General features: G+C 39.5%; 1 long non-coding RNA gene across 1 annotated transcript; it reads left to right on the forward strand.

Annotated features, from left to right (window-relative positions):
• Positions 1-1325: 1325 nt before the first annotated feature.
• LOC148054889 (uncharacterized) lies at positions 1326-10461 on the forward strand. Its single transcript, XR_015706887.1, has 3 exons — positions 1326-1415; positions 1960-2094; positions 10374-10461. It is a non-coding gene; the product is annotated as an uncharacterized LOC148054889 (long non-coding RNA).
• The last annotated feature ends 3873 nt before the right edge of the window (positions 10462-14334 follow it).

Here is a 14334-nt window from a genome sequence, read left to right on the forward strand (position 1 = left end):
TAGACAGTTAAATGGTGATACGAAGTTAGATAATTACACTCCAATGGGGAGATGTACTATAAACAAATGAGATACAGTGTCTAAATTGATTAGTGAATCTGCATAAAGCTTGCTTTCAATGCAAAATATTTTTTTCATTACTGTGTAATTATTCATTAAACGCCATCTGTTAAAAGTCAGGTTAATAAAATGTGAAAAAGTGTAGGATAACAACCAAAGTCAACTCATTTCAAAATAATTTTCTTGAAAGAGTTCTCTGGAAATAAGTATATTTTATTTGAGCCAGTGAAACTTGTCACACAAATCTGAGGGGGAGAGAGGATCATGTTTGCTGAGGGTTTCGTTGTGAAAACAAAAACATTTCCATTTCCAAATACCATTTTCCTGTTGGTTTTTCAGAATCAAATATAACTTTTTACCCAAACTCTCCTAGAGCACAGTGATATTTAAGCTTTTAGCAAGTTTATGGGAAAGCAAACCTCGTCACTTCTTTTCTGTGTGAAGAATTTCCCAGACTTTCAGTGTCAATTATTTCTCATTCTAATTTTAAATGTGAACTTAATTGGATTCAATGCATTTGACTGCATTTTCCGTGTGGAAGAGGACCACAGTGAGGTCTGACAGACCACAGAGATGCTGCCATGAGAAATCCTCTCATTAACTGAAGAGGTAGGAAAACGCAACGGTGCGTTGCTCACACGGAGGAATTTGTATCTGTACATTTGAACACTTTAAATAGCAGAAGCCTTTACGTAAGGGGCTTGCGGGCTCCTCAGCTGCCGCGGGGGAAGCTGCAGCTGGGGGGACTGAAAGCTTCTTGCTCTGGTTATTCAGCAGAAACGTCGCAGAACTGGGAATGACCTGGATCCCCTGTTCCTTCTCGAGGCTCCGCAGTCACCTCACCGCTGCTGATCTGGCACTTGTGTCAGCCGGTGCCGCTTTCTTCAGGAAAGCCAGGAGTTTGGGACACTGCTAATCTAGCTGCATTTTTCCGCCTGCCTGCCAGTTAAGCAGCAAGGGTTGCCATACATAAACATTTTTTCAGAAATCTGATATTATTCCTTACTGCCAATTAGGTTTAGCATAAGCATTTTTTCCCAGCTCTTTTTCCACTCTGTGGAAAAGCTTGATGTTTTTCTTCCTAAGCTGGGCTGAAAATTCAGCAAACTGAGTGATTTGCAGAATGGAAAGTTTAAAAAAGCATGGATATGGCAGAACATTTGGTTTTAACTTTTTAAATGGAAGCAAAAGGTTTGGATGTGCCCAAGTCAAAATGTGTAATTTGGAGTCATTAAACTAAATCAAAACTTTGCATTGCAGTCTGGTTTGACACAAGATGCCCACAACATCTGAATGCTCTTTCCCTGGACTCATGATGACACCAAGCTGATTTTGCTGTGGTTACTCCTCTTCAGGTCCAGTAAATAAATCATATTAAAACTCAGTTTTGTAATCTTAGTCTCTGTCCTGGTTTCAGCTGGGATAGGGTTAATTTTCTTCCTAGTAGCTGGTATAGTGCTGTGTTTTGGATTTAGGATGAGAATAATGTTGATAACACACTGATGTTTTGGTTCTTGCTGAGCAGAGTTTACACCAGTCAAGGACTTTTCAGCTTCTTGTGCTCTGCCAGGTGCATAAGAAGCTGGGAGGGAGCACAGCTAGGACAGCTGACCCAGACTGGCCAAGGGGCTATCCCATACCGTATGACATCATGCCCAGTATATAAGCTGGGGGAAGAAGGAGGAAGGGGGGGACGTTTGGAGTGATGGCGTTTGTCTTCCCAAGTCACCATTAGGCGTGATGGAGCCCTGCTTTCCTGGGGATGGATGAACACCTGCCTGCCCATGGGAAGGAGTGAATGAATTCCTTGCTTTTCTTTGCTCACATGCGCAGCTTTTGCTTTACCTATTAAACTGTCTTTATCTCAACCCATGAGTTTTCTCACTTTTACTCTTCCAGTTCTCTCCCCCATCCCACCGGGGGGGAGTGAGCGAGTGTCTGCGTGGTGCTTAGTTGCTGGCTGGGGTTAAACCACGACAGTCTCCCAAGGAAGTTATGGCAGCTACAAGAAAAGAGCAGAGTCGCAGGAAGGAGGTGAGTTGCTTTGCGCTGATGAGAAGAGAAGAACTAGTGTTTTTTAAACCAGTCTGTCTGCTAAGCCCATATTAAACTGGACATGATGTTGAGGACTTCTACCCCATTTTGAACCATTTGCTATGCCTTTGCAATCTTGTCTTATTCTATAGAACTGGAAAACTTTCCATGCATGTGTGTATTGCACAAACCACTTGGATGTGTATCAGCCCTTATCCAAAATGCTCTTTGAAATACCACTCTTATTGAATTCTAATGGCAATCTATGCCTACACAGTTTGTTAAATATTGAATGATTACCTTGGCTACAGAGTATCTTGAGGCTGATAAATTTCAGATAAGAAGCTGAATAAAATATGTATTTATAATTAAACTAACTAAATTAACTCTAAAACTTGTAATGTATCTTATCTAGTACAGGCTTCTTATTGCACTTAAAATCACGATGCGAACAAAAAGGGCCACACAAATATAAAACTCTTTCTGTTAAAGGGATAATTGCTGTTTAGGAAGCTTTTTCATATTTATGAACAAAAAACAATTTTTAAAGCATTAGAGTACTACAGAAATCCATGACTCTGTAATTCAGCCTGTTGGGGCAATAAACAAACTAGAAGCATGACAGCACAACTACTTCCTTTCTGAAATGTGGTAAGCCATATTTCACAGAAGATAGGAATAATGTGCTTTCCTTTGGGCGTTTCTTAGGAATAAGAGGTCAAACTCTTAAAAGGGTCTCAGCCTAGCCTTCAAATTTGGATTGGTCTTTACTTTCATATCCCTGAATGCATTTACTCAATAAGAAGTAGAGCATCTTACGGGGTTTCATTTCTGTTGTGTTTTTGAGGGACATGGTTGATGGCTTGTTGGTTGCCCCAGCTCCAGAGGCATGAATTTCTCCACCACTCCAGATTCAAAACTAAGATCATCCCCATCTGAACAACCACATAGTGACGATTGATTATTTGGGGAGCAAAGTTATACCAGAAAGAAACCATTATGTCCTACTATGCGAGCTCATTGGGACTTCTGCAATCAGGCTAACCTTGGCTTATTGTGGCTTAATGTGGTTTAAAATAGGCAGGAAAGATTAAGGTTAATCTCAGAGGGTTGTGATGATTGGGTGGTCAGGGTGCTTTAATTACGCTTTGTACAGGGTAGAGCATAATAATGGGACACTAATTTGAGCTTGTTCAACATACACTGTGGGTTGCAAGGACCCAAGAGATGTGAACTGAGACACGTACTCATAATTTTCCCCTGGAAAACAAAAAGATGGAGGGATCTTTACAGACACATGTTGAAGATTTTCAATTATCAACAAGTAAAGTAAAAATTGATTGAAAAAAACCCTTTAGACTGGCGACACTTTGCTGAGCAAGATGGGTTGGAAGTTGGTGAAGGCTTCAAATGGGCACTTACAGGGACTGGTGGTCACTCATCTTTCCTTTCAGTCCCATCAAGAGACAACATGGGCACAGGAGTCCAGTGCAAAGAAATGTCTCCACGGCTCTGGAAAGCGTGACAACCTGTTCATGTTTCGGGCTTTTACAACTCAGTGGAGACCCACACCTACGCCCATAAGCAGATGTTTTGTACGGCTTCTACCTCATTTCCCTTTAAAGCAGATTAGTTTTATCTGCTATAGTTAGCTAGTTCCTGGTCAATCACATTATAGACTACTCAGTAACAAGACATCTTTGCAGTTCCATGCAGAATTGATTATTCCACGTGCTGGTTTATATTAGGATGGCTGGTATCATATATACCTTGGTGCCCTGTGATACCTCATACTAGTAAAGGTCATGGGGTGCTCATCCCTGAGACTGTTGGTGCTCTGTTGGACTCAGCTCTACCCAGATCTGCTATATTTTGTCTTTAGCAAGAAGCATAAATACAGTGATTGTGCTGATCCAACAGATCAACTACTATATAATGTCAGTGCATAGAAGACAGCATCACACAATGACATAAATCTGAAATGCAAATATCTCTCTTGTGGTTAGCATCAGTCACAGCTTTTCAGCCTTTTTTTTTTCATGAATGATCGACTGGTTGTGAATTAACTGTTGTGTTTATTTTTTCACATTTTTTTGATATAATGTACCTAATGGCCATGCCTGTAGTTTCATGACTTGATGCATGATCTGCCAGTGCGGGAATTACTCACAAGTAGCCTTTCCAAACTAATGCAGGAAGGCAACTAAAACCAATTATTTTTCCCTCTTTGGGAAGCTTTTCCCTATTTGGTGAAAAGCTTAACAAGCGTTAATTAAAAGCCCTCAGAGTATTTCCACAGGTCTTTCCATAAGCCTTTCTACTAACTTCAGCAAGCTTAGGATCAGGCCTTAAATACTGTATGCCGTAGGGGTGGAAGTCTAAAGCGAATAATGAAAAGAGGATAGCAGTGACGTGAATGAGAAATAATGCTGATTGCAGAAGAAAGAATGACCTACAGTATCGAAACCCCAGTAGACTTTTGTCTTGACACTTCCTACCCATGCCGCAGATAACAGCAAGACACATAAGTAATAGTCTTTTCTAGCTAATCTTGCCAAAATTGCTCAAGAAATATCTTTTGGGGGGATTAACTGTTCCTGAACAGTTTCTTCAGCGTATTAGTTGAGAAAGACTTTTTTCTTGTCATGTCTTTCTCACCTACGAGATTTTTCTTTGAAAAAAAACAGTCCTAACCCAGAAACCATAGTTTTTCAGGTCCTATTAGAAAACACCGTGTTCTGCTTGTCCCTTTTATCTTGCTGTACTGAAGAAACAAGTAATGCAGCCACACTCATCTGGAAATGAAATGCTCAGGGCTAACAGACTCAGCAAACTTGGAAAGAGTAGCTTTGGAGAAAACAAAATAAGGATACTGTTCTTGTTAAAAGAACCCCACCCAAACCCTTTCAACATATGTTCAGTAAATCACCGAAGGAGAACTTAATAATGAGGGCTATATTTTAAAGCATCTTCCCCTGGTAGAGACAGAAGCAGATAAATAGGGCGATTTCTGCAACTGCAGAGCCTGGTTGCAGTCAGGAGACATCCCAGGTGATCCAAGTATGTAGCTAGGACATATTTTGCTAGTATGGCTGGAAGTCTGAGCAGATCATTGTTTTTGTAAGGTATGTCACAATTCCCAATTCCCGCTTTTCAAAGCCCATACTCACCTATATCTACAGGTGCTCACATAAACACAGTCCTTAGAATACATGCTCCTGTAATAAACATATAGGCAAAATCCTTCTCTTAATTTATCTTGGAACTAATATGACACATCTGATTCAGGAATTACTGAAATGATATATTCTATGTTATTCTGAAAATCAGATTATCAGGAAATGCCTCCTTGGCTTTCTACATGCAAAGTATAGCATCTTGCAATGGGGCAATAAAAAAATTGAGGAAATGAGAAATAGCACTTTGTTACCAGCATCTCTTAGAAGATTTAAAGTTCAGTTTGGATAATGTATCACCTCTTAGAATTTTTATTGCAGGTCCTGTGCTTTTTTCACCCACATTATAATACAACTTTCTATGGTGAAAGTCATCTAACATAGTGCTTAATAAAGTTGCACAGCAAGTAATCTTATCCTTTGGTGGATAAAGGTAATATCCTGGAATATTCATGGATATTATCTATATCTCTATCTGTATCTCTGTCTATCTATCTATCTATAGTAATTTGCCAAGAAAGATTACAGAAGCAAGGGTTATTATCATGCTCAGGAAAGAAATAGCTATATTTCTCTTAGGAAAGAGAGAAGTATAAGAAGAACGAACAAGATTAATAATCCAGTTTTCTTGTTATCAGCTCAGGAATGCGGGAGAGAAGCTATTTTTCTGCCTTCCTCATTGTGGGATCTCTGTGGATAATTTAGAGCAAGCTGAGGCTGTAATGAGCCTCCACTCCTTTCTGGGATGGTAGCAGGACAGGGGTGCACTGACTGCAGCCCCTACTCCCACGTGATCTGACCAAGGAAGAGGTAGTAACGGTTTGCTGCTATAGCCAGGGACACCATCCACACCAGAGTATCTTCAGGAGGATGGTTCACACACTGCTACACCCCCTTTGCCACCACAGGTTAGACCATTTTATTTAATGCTGGAAAACCACACAAACGCTTTGCTCAAATTGTTGTGGATCTCCTCATGGGATCTCACTAACGCAAAATGACTTTTGAAGAACGTACATGTAAAAATCAGAGCATTAGTCTGAGATACTGTCACTGCATGTTTGTGTTTGCAGTGCTATAAACTTGTGCCATCGTTTTCATTACAGACCCATATTTTCAGTGATGCATGTCTTGTCAGAGAAAATTATTTTAAAGCTGAGATTTAGCAGTGCAGTCCTCATCCTGCGAGGCATATAAAGAAAAAAAATCCCAAACCATACTTTAAAATGAAAATATTGATTTTAGCTGATTCATGACTCAGTGGATAAATATGAGCTTTTATTCTACTTTGGGAACCCTGGGAATACATGGCTTGGATGTCCCTGCTGCTAAGGGAGATGGGCTGCCTCTAGAATTACACTTTCAGTTTATTAGACCAAGCAAGCTCTTTGTTGATAATGCTCTCGAGTTTGCTTCAACATTGCTTTATCATCTCCTCCAGCTGCGACAGCCCATCAAGTCTTTTTAAGGCAGTTTTTACTTGCCCCTAAGATGGGCAAATTCTTATGAGATGTCCTTCTGGAAACCATGCCAGGGACCACATGGAATTCATGAGCAGAAATCTTCCAGCCTTTTGGAATCAAAGATTCAGATTTTCTGCCCTTTCAATCACCTTGCCTTCTCTGAGTAATGTGTAGGGAAATAATTCACATGGATGTGAATAGGGATTGATATCATACTCTCCAACAGATTTATATTAGATGCAACTAAGGAGGCAGGCTGAGTGCCTGCAGCGTGGTAGCAGGCTGCAGGCTGTGATATCTAGGATGGCTTCAGACATGCTCTTTGCTCTTGGACTGCCCCACTGTGACAGTGTGGGCATGGGAGCTGCACCCAGAGCTTTGTCAAGATGCTCTCAGCCACGGCAAGACCTCCCCAGGCCAAAGGGAACTGTACAGTCATCGCACATATTCCAATACAGTGGTTTGCATACATGACAAAGAAAAAATCACACTCGCTTTTCCTCTCATAGTTCCTAAATTATAAACAGAATTTAAACCAGTAGCTTAATTCCCTATCTGCTAAGCAGACAGGTATTACTGAACATGATCTTCTGGTTTGACAAGTGGATTAGGAGGACTAAAATGCACGTTGTATATATAAAACAGGCCTTCCCACAGTGCATGCCATATCCTGCTCCCAGGGCAGGTCCTTTTCTGTTTTGGCAGCCCAAAAGTCTGCTTTGGCAGGCAGCTGTTGACCTCCACCGAGCAAGGAGGACATGTTAGGGTCATGACCAGAAGAAGAGGGCACAGCTGGAACAATAAGGTTTGAGGGATTTTGAGTGTTATAAAGGTCTCCTTGAAACCATAATTGAGGCCTTTAGCTGGTCTTGATAGTAGGTCCTTCAGTGCCAGGAGTCAGAGGACAGGCTTACTCATACATCGTAAAGTACACATTCCTCTTTCACCTCAAATGTTCAGCATTAGTACTGCTTCTGGCCAAAGCTGCCTTGAAATCCAGACAGCATGCGTCCACATGGGCCACTTTATGGAGCACTTGAGCTCTCTTGTCTGACTCCTTCCGAGGTGTTTCCGAACATCACTGTGCATTGATCACCACTGCCAAGTTCCTCCAGAGTGTGAGCATGGCCAGCAAGGTGGCTCTTACTCCAGGCCCTTCAGACAAAATACCTTGCTGAAAAAGTGCAGGCATGACTCAATGGAGACATCCTCTTGTCTAAGAGACTTAGCGTGCAATTTGGTAGCTAGATCTGAAATGCTGTTTCAAAAGGTCTTTTATCTGAAATGGGTCACTGACACTTGAATCTCTGCCCTGCCAATGTATGTTAGAGGTTTTCCCGAGAAGCAGACATGCGGTTTATACTAATTGGATTGAATTTTTTATTCTCTGTGTGTGCTCGCCAATATAACTCATGGTAATGCTCTTTCCTTCGCTTAAGATAATGCTGAAGAAAAGACAGACTGTCAGATGTTGAAAAGGTCTACTGAGAAAAAAATAAGGAAAGTATCAGAGTTTCAAGTTTTGGTTGCTTCCCTCCACTAACTTGCAAGAAAGGTTAGAAGAAACTAAATTCAAAATCTACTGTGACCTTACATAGCTGGTATCAAAAAGAGGGAGAAGCCTATGTACAGAGGGGAGAAATGATGATAGCTGGAAACGCAAAATGGCAACACTGCTTGCAAATGAAGAAATATTGCAGAGGATATTTATTAAGACAACCTCAATTTCTCTGCATTTAGAGCCTTTTTTGAAAACGTTGTTTCAGTTTAAAGAAAATGTACCTAGAAGAGAAAAAAGCTTCAGCATCATCTAGCTGCAGGGCTGCAGAGACACTACCCGTGTCTCCAGGCATGGAGATATCCCTGGCTGCAGTGCTTCCTCACCTCCCAGGGTCCAGAGGTAGAGGATGAACAACTCCTTGGAGCTAATTGACTTATACTGACTTAAAATGAAAAGAGAATAAATCTTTTTTTAGCAATAATGAGATTTTTTTCTTTTTCATTAGAGAAAACATCATTGTCAGGAAAGTGAAAACACATTTTGAGCTTTCTGTCCAGATCCTTGGGGGGTTCAGCTTTCTGCAAATAATGAAAGTGGGGACTTTCTGTGACAATGTAATCCATCTAAAACTTGTGATGAAGAGTGGACGATCCTCAGCACTGTGGAAAGAAATCAGTCAGCAATTCCTTTAATTTTTCTTCCTTTATAGCTACCAGATCAATGAGATACTCATGAATGCAGAGGAAATTCTTACATGAATACTGCTAAAGCATTATCATTTCCAGAGTTTGCCAAGAAAACGCAGGTGTTCCTTGAGCCCCGAATAATAACAACCCAGGGCTCCTGGGTCTGGATGACAGGTATTCATGACAAAAGGAAGTAATCTTTCTGCGTGGGAGATAATTGCAGGTGATGTTTATTATGCCTAGGGTTGATAAAAATCAAATAGTGATTAAGGACATAGACAAAGCTTCATCACTTTCTTCTTTTCTGCCTTATAATTAGATTTTGTAGCTAGACTCTCAACTATCAGGTGAAATTTAATACAAGAAAAGTCAAAGATGTTCTAGAATATTATGATATAAAGGATATAAGAGATCACTTCAGGGTCTCTCTCCTTGTTTGCTCCCTCCACAAATCTTAAACCTTCTTGTGTGGTTGCTTTTTTCTTTTCTCAGGGCTGGTCTGAACCTTTATCAGAAAAGCGTTTTAAAAAGACAAATGTATTAGGTAGTAGACGTGGAAATAATCTATATGAATGTGGATTAAATTCACTTCTTCCATTGCAGGAAGGAACTCACTTGACAGCAGTCATAAGGAGTCCTTGGTAAAAATAAACTGAAGCTGTCCCCATTTGTTTACAGCTAATAATTGCACAGTACTACTGTGAGCTGGGTAGTTTTCCAAATTATTCCATCAGTGGCTTGCTGATCTTGAACTCCAGCTTGGCTCTGTCTCTCTGCATGAGTTTTACTTAAGTTTTCTTTCATTATCAGTAACCCACATGGAGTACGCTGACTGATAAGAACACAGGAGAAAGCAGCCAATACTTGCTCTTTCATTGTTTGGATTTATGTTAAACATTTACTGCATTTTTTCAAAAAAAAAAAAAAAAGGGAGATGACAAGGCAGAGTTATAGTTGACTGAAAGGCAATGACTTTTTTAGAGGGGTTTATCCACATGCTTTACACTAGTGGAGTCATGAGGGATGTCAACCTATTGAACACAGGCTGCAGTGACAGCGATGTACCTTGGAAAAATATTAAGCTCTGTATCAAAACCAGACCTCAGTACTCTTCTGGTTAAGCTACTTCATGAAAGGAAGACTAATCCTGGTGGATTTTTCCCATGTTCGTAAGAGCAGAGTGTCAGTGTGTTGTTTTGGCTGTGCATATTCTGTTACAGAACTGGTTCTTTTTGAATGTGAGACTTACACTCAAAAAAGGTAGATGGATATGGTGCCCTGTGTTATGGTGGGAGTTTTCAAAATGGTTATTGTTTTGAAATCAGTCACTCACTGAGTTCTTTCTTGGAAATTTAACTCCTGTTTCTTCTTGTCTGGTAATGTTAACCAAAAGAAAAGTTAACCATTTTTTGTATTTGTCTTATTGCCTTGCTCTCATTCATCCCTTCTGTAGGCCTACTTCACTTCAAGACCAGCAGGAAAACAAGATCTTATTAAATATATGAATGCTTTGCCATTGATGTCATCAAAAGAGGATTCAGACCATCTTTCATTTTCGTGGCTGAGACCTAACCTGAAAAGCAGTATCGATGGCTTAGTCATCTTTGGGTCATGATGAGAACTGGAGAAAAAACAAACAAACAAACAAAAAAATGGTTTAAAGCCCTTCATCAAACGATTCATTATTTCCTGAGGAAGAGAGTAGTCCTTCCAAAAAGCGCTAATACATTAAAAGCTGCCTTCATCATTATGCAATTTTGAAGAGGTGGTCTTTTAAATGGTCTGGGATTGTATTAATCAACCAATAGCAGTATCTTTTATTGACTATGCACATAAATGATATCTTGTAAACGAAATGAAATTAAGCAAGATGAAATTAAAGAAGTTAGTGCGATACAGTTACCCTATTTCTTAGCAGACACTAATCTCCAGGCAAGTTAAACTAATGCTTGATCCGTAGCTTTCTGATCCATGCATCTACACATATTGCAGTATGTGTTTGCCCAACAGAAATGCAAAAGGATTTTGCTTAATTTTCCAGTGATATTCCTGTCCAATTTGGTATGCTACAAGCACATTTATTGCCTTACATTTTCATTTTGCTTAAAAATTCATTTACAGTCCTGCAGAGCGTTCCGACTTCTTGACTCCAGTACCTCTGCGAGCTCTTGTAGGTCAGATACATCTCCTGCCGCTCCAGGCAGGCTGCAGCACCTGCATATATCAGCTACAGGAACTCACTCACTCACCCGTTAGTTTTGCATTTGTATTTTTCCTGGAACATGTCCTGCTCTAGGCCCGAGGAGAGCTACCGCACATGCTTTGCAATAAAATGAACGTTGTGTTTGCTCCCAGCTGTAGAAAGCAACCGATGAAATGACAGATGAGATATCTCAGAGGTAAGGTCCTGTTTGGTGTCAATAAAAGATAATAGAAGCAGCTCTTCTAGTTTATCATGATCTTAAAAATTTGATACAAGAAGGCAAGAAGTTTTTCAAACAGAGGCTGGTGCTCCATCTCTCTTGATTACAAAGAAAATACCAGTACAGCTACATTTGTGGTAGTTTCACGTGACACAGTCTGTCTAAGAACCCCCTGGTTGTGGTCAATGGTCAAATGATTGTTTTGAATTAACACAGAAACCAAGTATGTTTAGTATTCACCTCCTTTTTGCCCTCCATTTTGATTGTAAAATGTTGACTTAGATTCACAGGTTCTAACTAAAAACTTCTAAGCTAATAACATTTTAAGACGAAAAGGCTGAACTGATAGCAAGGGCATGCCATACCTCATTAATAGTGCTTCCCAAACTACAAGCCTGGAAATAACATACTTATTTTAAAAAGGCTGCCTAGGCTTATCGAAGGGATTGCATAATTCCTTCATTACCATGGTAAGCCAGTTAAAACAATAATTAAAATTAGAGTTTCAAAATCCGTAAGTTAATGGACCTGTAGAAAATCTTCCAGTGAAAAGAAGCCTTATAAATCCTTACCAATATATAATGAATCCAAAAGAATCACAAACCCAGAAGAGTCGTTACAGGGAAATAACTTAAGCCTTTAATAGACTGCTTTGCAATGAGTATCTTAAAGATCTATGAATTGAATGTTACCTTCCCTGAGCTGGAATGGCACTAATAAGATTTCCAGTATATTTAAACTAGTTAAGCAATCAGGTGGAGAATTTGCAGGTGATACACAATTACTTGAGCTCTGAAGTCCACAATTCCAGCACAGTAAGGGGGGCAAAGCAAAAGCAAACTGTGTAAAAAATACATGTGATCATGTAAATTAAAAGTATTTTTGAAAGCAAACTCTTTTGCTCAGCCTGAAGCAAAGATCGAAATACCCTTCATTAATAAAGCAGAGGTATTTGGTTAGATCATCCCCATACACATAATAACCTCTTCCCCTGCAGAACTTATTAGAAAGAGCAGAAATGGTACTCTGCTCAACAGAAAAACAAGATGCAAAAATCATTTATTACAATCACAAGATAACAATTTTAATAATGCACATTTCATGTAAAGAAGTGAATAGATATAAATATCCATGTAAAATTGCTATACTAGAAGCAATTATAAAAAATAAAATACCTAGCTAATTGCTGAATGGAAGTTTATGAGAGTGCGTGCTCATGTATGACTTTATATATAGAAACAGGCACTGACATCTACATATCATTTTAAAAGCCTTCTGTTGCAAGCCTCTATTTTCGTCTTTGCTCAGCGAGAAGGAGCCAGCCCAGTTTAAAACAAGGGGAAATTGAAATACTGCACATCTAAAAAGAGCAGGTGTGACAAAAGTGATTTCTGCTCTGACATTTTGAAGAACTACAGGGTAAAGAGAACAAATTCTGTCTAGAAGAGTGGGATGTGCCAGATATCACTTGGTTATCAGAACACAGGACCAGTATAAAATGTAGTATCTAGCACATTCAGTCCTGCCTTTCCTCCACAAACACTGGGAATTAATTTGGTTTACCTGTCTTCAGACACCGAAGAATATTTTGGGTCTTTTCATTAGTGACTGTCTTTCTTCTTCCTCCTCTAAAATATATTCCTTGTATTTCAAATATCCAATGCTTTTCCCATGACAGTTTAAATCCCAGAGCGACTGTCACATCTTAGGTGGCCTTATGAGCAGTGCACTAGAGGATACTCCTAAGCTTAATTACTTTCCCTGAATGAGCGCCTTTCCAGTTGCGTTGCCTTCTCATTTGGATATGGGTCTTTAAATCCTGTCAGGCACTTTTGAAGTCACCTGCACAAGCATAAACTTCTCAGGGCAAAGCTTTCCTCCCACATACCTGTGGATGTAGCTAAGACGAAGCGCCTTTGGATTTGTTGGAGACCTCTAGCACTGCTACTGCAAATTAACCAAGATGATCATGAGTCTCTAAAGTTCATGAACAAAGACAAAGAAAGCTGCAGCTTGTGCCTTAAACAGTCATGAAGACAAAGCCATCCCTGTTAACCGTAAACCCATGCTGGACCTCTGCTAGCGATGTGCCTGAAATGCAGCCCTACCTGAGCTCAGGTTGCCACATCAATTCACAAGGCAGCTCCGCTTTTCTGAGGACCACGCCACATCCTCATGGCAAGCCTGGAAAAGGAAAGGACATCGTCATCCGTTGTGACATCTGAGCTCTTGTCAAGACAGTCTCAATATCTGAAAGAGTTCTTGTTATGTCTGCTCATGGGAGAAGCACTCATGGATACTCATGAAGCCCCTTTTACACCCACACCAGTTTGCTCTCATCCTCATGACAACATTGACAGGAAAACAGAAGAGTAACTCAGAGCAATAATAACAGTTTTTTAAATTCAGGTGATATTTGATTGACATGTTTTCATGTGAATAACATCAGAATAGCTATGCAGCTTGCAAATAATGATGGCATAATCTAAGTTGACTTTCAAATGCATTAATTCCTTTTTCCCAATTTTCCAAAGACAATTCTCATTCAGTTGGTGCACGTAGCATACCGGATAATGTCTCAACAGTTCCTGGAGGCTGGAAATCAACCTTTTCTAAAAATACCTTTCAGGGTTTGGTTCAGAAAGTGCGTTGGGATGTGCTGAATAATTCTAAACTCTGCAGATGTGTAGGCAAGAAGATGAATGGTGAAAGACCTGATGGAAAAATTTACTTCCCCTCTCTGAAAGTACTGATACTATTCTAAAGGCTGAAATATTATGGCTATACTAATTTAATTCCATTTTAAATATTTTTTTTCTTTGTTTCATTTTAGTTTTTCAACACCTCAAAAAAATTATGTTAATTTTTAGATTAGTTATTTTTTTTATTTCATTTACATGTAAGAAAGAGGCAAGAAATAAAAACAGGTTGAGAATGAAAAAAAATCAGAAAACAAAACTAAAATTCTCTTACATACTTTAAAAATTTAAA

The sequence above is a fragment of the Nipponia nippon genome, unplaced genomic scaffold (genome assembly GCF_047370975.1).
Source record: "Nipponia nippon isolate SJK-2023a ecotype South Korea unplaced genomic scaffold, ASM4737097v1 scaffold_3, whole genome shotgun sequence".
In the NCBI taxonomy this organism is placed as follows: Eukaryota; Metazoa; Chordata; class Aves; order Pelecaniformes; family Threskiornithidae; genus Nipponia; species Nipponia nippon.